Source organism: Galleria mellonella, unplaced genomic scaffold (genome assembly GCF_026898425.1).
Source record: "Galleria mellonella isolate WM207_F2 unplaced genomic scaffold, CSIRO_AGI_GalMel_v1 utg132, whole genome shotgun sequence".
Taxonomy (NCBI): Eukaryota; Metazoa; Arthropoda; class Insecta; order Lepidoptera; family Pyralidae; genus Galleria; species Galleria mellonella.
The window spans coordinates 6,458,573-6,464,572 of record NW_026441989.1 but is presented as its reverse complement, the minus strand read 5'-3'; the positions used below and the strand labels follow the sequence as shown (position 1 = coordinate 6,464,572).

The window sequence follows — 6,000 nt, the reverse complement described above, 5'->3', positions numbered from 1 at the left end:
GTAATACTTACTTATAAAAAATTCATACTTACCTAACTTAGTTTAGAAATTATTATGCAAGCCCATGATTTATAAAAACTATGTTCAGTACGTTAATACAATTATTGTGAAAAATTTTGCCATGTTTTTGTCATAAACCTTAAAGTATCTTAAAGTTATCCATCTGTATTGTTTTACCTACTAATTCTTTTGAAAATACTTACATCCTAATAAGCTACCTCATATACTTATGATACTTAAAGAATTTATTGTTTGAATCCTTAATCAACCTTAAATGTACCCCATATGAGACTTATTGATAAAATTATATTATTAAATTATTATATTAATAAATTGAACCTCTGAGTATATCACGAAGGGTTTCATATTACCTATGCACCTAACCCTTATCATTCTTAATCCCAACTTTGAAAGTTGTGCCAGCTCCTTGCTCCACTAAATATAAATAAGCAACAGCACGTGAAATTGCCAACAAAAAAGAGAAGAGAAAATCACACGGAGCGTAGCATCACGGGCCGACTCGGTTCGCGAACTACATTACAGTTTACATAAAAACATCGTGTTGAACGACAACGGGGCATCAACTTTCCCAGCGAAGACATAAGCGAAATTGAATTACACATATTGAAAAAGAAATGTGTAGCTCCTTGGTAGGCGTGGTTTTCAAGAAGACTCCTCCTACCCACTACATGCGCATGAATCGCAGCATCGTCGCTTTCAAGTCGCTTGGTCGCATTGTATGACACCGAACTAAGTCAGTGCGAATTGAACCGCGCGATGGGACTGTATGACGCGACTCCGCAACTTTCCCATTCGAGTTTACGAGTTTAGTTCCCGTTTGTGTTGCAAACGTAAATATACGAAACTTTACTGTTTAACTTGAAAAGAAACTGTACACCTCCTATGGAATTTACTTGAGAAGTGAAATAAAAGGAATTAGTACGTATATTGGAAATAAAAAACTGATTGATTTAAATTGAGCTTTGTGATAAACTTGTTGAGTGTGCGGTGCAGATGGTGAAATACAAAGATTTCTAATACAGTTCGTCCTATTCGTCCTATCATTACAAACATTATGACTTTCAGATGATATGTTTAGTTTATTCATTTTTGTAAGTATACTTTATACTTATTGTAATGTAATCAACTATATATTTACATTTTATTAGATACAAATATTTTATGCGTCAAAATATATTTATACTTGTCAGAATTTGAAATTTTTCAAAAAGGCAACCTCTTACCTGAAGAGCATTACATATGCGAACTCGAATATATGAATATTTTTGCAATCGTATTTTCATATCCATATGTGATGTGTAACCTCTACTTACATTCATCAATTGATATTTTAGTGGTAAGCGGTTACTTATGTACAGTACCAAGAAATGAAATGTTGTTGGCAATGAACTATCTATTAATTTACTCAATGGATGTGTACCTAGTTAACAGTACGTTAATATTTCCAAGAAGGTGGTAAAGGTTGTTAAAACGAGTCAAAATTACCAAATATGAGTCTGAAACTTCTAATGAACAGGTAAAAGTTTTCAATTCATATTTAGTAATTTTAACTAGCTATTGGGAATTGATGACAGAGCAATTAATAATAAATAAAAAGAATAGATTAAAATAGTAACTACAATCGTGACAAAATTTGTTTAGGGTCATTAGAGAGTAAACTTTTTAAATTGTAAAAAGGATATGAAGATATCGTTTAATACATACATACATAAAAACATAAGACAAAATATGGACTATTATTATTTTTTAGTCATGTAAAATAAATATTAGACACTTCGTATATTTAAAACACATAATATCCTTTAGACCCTATACTATATATCTTTGCCAAATAAATAATCCTTAAAATATAAAATAAAAAAAAATTATTCACCAATTTTTTTTTGTAGAAGAGGAAATTTCTAGAAATTTTTTATAACATAATGACGAAGATGTTAACCATGATAGCTAATAATTATTTCAGCTGTCAAAGTGCAGATATATTTATTTTACTTCATTTTAATTAAAAAGAAAGTATATTCTATTATTTTTAATACATAATATATAGTTTCAAATATGAGGAGTTTTTGTATATTAAAGTCAATGCCTAAATCAATATAAAAAATGTCTAAATCTGCAAAAATTTAATGAAAATATGAAGTACTATAAAAAATATGTATTAAAAATATATCATCACATTAATTATTTTAAAATGACTCAAATAAGTATTTTATTGTTTTACCGGTTATTGTGTTCTCGTGTAACTTTGCACACGTTTATTTTAATTATTGAAAAACATATCGCTGTAATTCGTAAACATTTAGTCTATATGCATATATTTAAATGCAACATATCATTATCTATCCATATATATCCTTACTCCAGATTTTTATGAGATCAACAAAGAGAATTGTATGCCAAAGGTTATAGACCTTACACATATTCATAATGATTTCATGCTTCAAACATTCATAATTAAAATTATTTTATGCATATATGTCTCTTCCACACATTTTTATTTTTCCTTTTATAAAATTATTTGTTTCTAACATTGTCATTAACATTAATCTATTGAAAGTGATGTCGTTTTTAGTAAAATAGAAAATAAAAAAAATCATAAATTAAAATTATAATATGAGTATATTTTATTTAACAACTAAACAATTAACTTATGCGTTGATATAATTATATCTATACAAATATTAATTGGTCATACAAAACATACGGGAAAATTAAATAATGAAATATTTAAAATGGACCAAGAATAAACCCTTGAGGTACACCTTTTTATACGAGATATCCGTTAGATATATTTCTATTTTGTACGATACATTTTCAAACTTATACTCTATAGAAATAGAACAAAACCCATAAAGTATTAAATACAAAAACTATCACTATTATAATAATAAAATGTATATTTCATTAAGAAGTGTTTTTGAACTAGTTTCAAATATACCAATTTTAACTTCTTTAATTTATCTTTCGGCATGAACATAAGAAAATCATATTATTAGTAGTTATAAATCCTAATAAATAGAGCTCTGAATCAAATTCTAGTTTGATTTGTTCAGTGGATTGATTCATTTTACGCTTCAACATCCATTTTATTCTCCAACACAAAAGTTTTGTTTTTTTTTTTTAATGTTACATAAAAAAATTTGTTTCTCTTTTTTTTGTCTTAGAGAAATATTATTTTACTAATATAATAATGAGTATAACGTTTTGTAAAGATGTTTCCATTCAATCACTCTCAAACGATTATAATAAATTATGGTAAGTATGGTTCCATGCATCTCACCTGGATAATTATTATACAGAATACATAGATATACAAATAAAATATGTATATGTATATACATATATAGACATATACATGAAAACAAATTTTTGGGAGGTAAAATCAGCCAGAATATATTTAATGATAACGAATGTGAAAAAGCAACTATAAAATATTCTTACATTTTCTAAAAAAAATATTAATACTAACATTTAGGTCGTCGCTACATAATATTTTTATGTAGATAAATTTATAAATTGAAAGTAAACAATCAGTATATTTTATTTTATTGTATATATTTTATTATATAAACATGTAGATATTTTAAGACAAGGTATTATAATAAAATGATTTAATTATTTTTTATAATAATTAATTATTTCGCATTCTTTCTTTTCTTATTTTTTTTTATTTAAATATATCTTCTACGAAATATTTAATGAAAAGTCAATACATATTTTTATAAGTAGTTCATTAACGTAAAAGCTTCTTGAAAGCTTAACAAGAAGCTTCGTCAGTTTTACAAAACGCGGACCAACATAATTTAATATTCTATTCATTTTCTGTATGAATTTCTGTGTACGGAAAATTCTGTGAGCTTTGCAAAAAAAACCGCGCCTCTTTTTATTGCCTTCTGTACTCATGTAGAAATGTTTAAAATGTTGTAATCAATATTTACAGCGGATGTGTAATCTTTAAAGTGAGAGAATAGAAAGTAAACAAGACCCATGTTAAATAAGAAAATAATTATAATAATCTGTAAAGTCTGCTGTTAAAAATAACTTCCACAATTATTTATTTTAAGGTACCAAATTAGCCTGTATGGCATTCACAAATATTTAAGTTGAATTTATTTCAAGGTTGAAAAACAATAAATTTTATTAGTTAAATTTAGCACATTACTTAAATTTTACCTATAAAATAATTAATTTTCTAATTTAATAGCAGTAGATTTTTTTAAAATAAATGTCTTTCCATATCACAAAATTTGTATTCCTATTACTTAATTAATCTATACATACACACTATACAATACATATAATTATACATAGATTATTTTTCGTCTGATATTATGAACTTAAAATCACTCCACTGGTAATGTATAAAAATACTCAACCCTACCTACTGACCAGCGAAGTTTTTATCATTCAATCAGACCATCCATCTCCTATCCCCAAATTAATTAACACGATTAGGAAGTACTAGAAACAATTACAGCTTAACCGTGATAAAGGTTATTTTTATTCGAGCCTCCTTATCTTAATAGTGTGAGAAACATTAAGTGGCTTAGCAGTCACTAGCGGTGCTTGCTTCCTGAGCAGTGAGTAATTTAAAGACGGCAACCACTGATATCTGCGGGGGCATCCATTACCCTCCAACAACGGTCTACGAGTGTTCCATAAATTATAAGGAGGAATACTTATTCACTGATTTATATTGAGCTGTAAATTTCGAATCCATGCGAATCGTAGGCTGCGATTGTTCATATATCGCTAGAACAGTATTGTGGGTGTTGACATGTCGGGTCACTTTTGTATATTAGATAAAACTGGATTAAAATTCAATTTCATCTATATATCATTATTGTTAGATTTTTATATATTTTTACATTCTGCTTTTCTTCTTTAACAACTCATCTCTCATCTCATCAGGTACCATTGCTAGACATATTTCTCTATCTATAAGAGGAGGATATACGTAACTTACCACGCTAGCTTAATGGCTAGGTATACGGTTTTATTTAAAGATTTTCTTCTTTCTTTGGTATTTTTATAAAAAATGGGTTTCTAAACACGTTAACGATCAATCAATATAGAAAAATATGACATCAGTATTATAAAATACAATATTTGAAAAATTCGGAATTCTCTTCCCGGTCAAGTGTTTCCTCCTACCTATAATCCTGCGGCATTTAAAAGGGGCGTGAAGCGATGCATTTGTTAAGATGTCGATTGCCAACACAGAATAAATTTCTGTAATGATAACTCTCACGTTTGGACAAGATTACCTGTATACCATCAGGGTATGGCTACTTTGCTTAGCCTCCATAAAAAAAAAGAATATTCTGGGATATTCTTGGTAATGAGAAAACCTAAAACCTGAGTACCCTGTAATTTTACTTCTCATTTCCCACACTGTATTTTATTCCTCTAGTTCCTTCTTATGACATCCAAGATTTAAAATTTAAAGATAATACGCAGTATACTTACTGTCACAGTTCATGATTGACAATTTAGAAAAAAAAAAAACAGAAGCAATTTAATTTTAAAAACTCAATGATACAATCAGTAAATTTGGTTGAATTCAAATGGTGTCTGGCGATTTAAAGTATTCTTGACTGCTTAATTACATTATCTCTAAAAATAGATTTCGCTTCATTTTAAATGTACATTAATTGCAAAGGTTGTACTGTTATACCGTTACTAATAATTCTTTAGAAAATATACGCGACGAAAATGTTAGTATTCTAATAATATTTATAAAGGTAACTAGATAGGTCTATTTATAACAATAATTTGCATGTCGCGACAAATATATCATGCCGGAATACAGTTTCCGTTTCTAGCAATTACGGGTACCAATGTGACAGATCGTGTCAACGTTCTGCGGATACGATAAACATCTCTATATCCTGAATTATACCAAATTCAATGACATTATTCACAAGCTGTTTAGATATACCGAATGTCAGTTTCAGTTTTAAGGTTTAGTTTTTACAA

The 6,000-nt window shown here is 27.9% G+C and overlaps 1 protein-coding gene across 2 annotated transcripts in view; it reads left to right on the top strand.

Moving 5' to 3' along the window:
• Positions 1 to 752: 752 nt before the first annotated feature.
• LOC113518403 (lachesin) overlaps positions 753 to 6,000 on the top strand; it is a 97,346-nt gene continuing 92,098 nt past the window's right edge. For both annotated transcript variants that reach the window (XM_031913331.2, XM_026903309.3), the window contains exon 1: positions 753 to 1,112. The gene's annotated coding sequence lies outside the window, so the exon portion shown is untranslated. The remainder of the gene's footprint in view (positions 1,113 to 6,000) is intronic.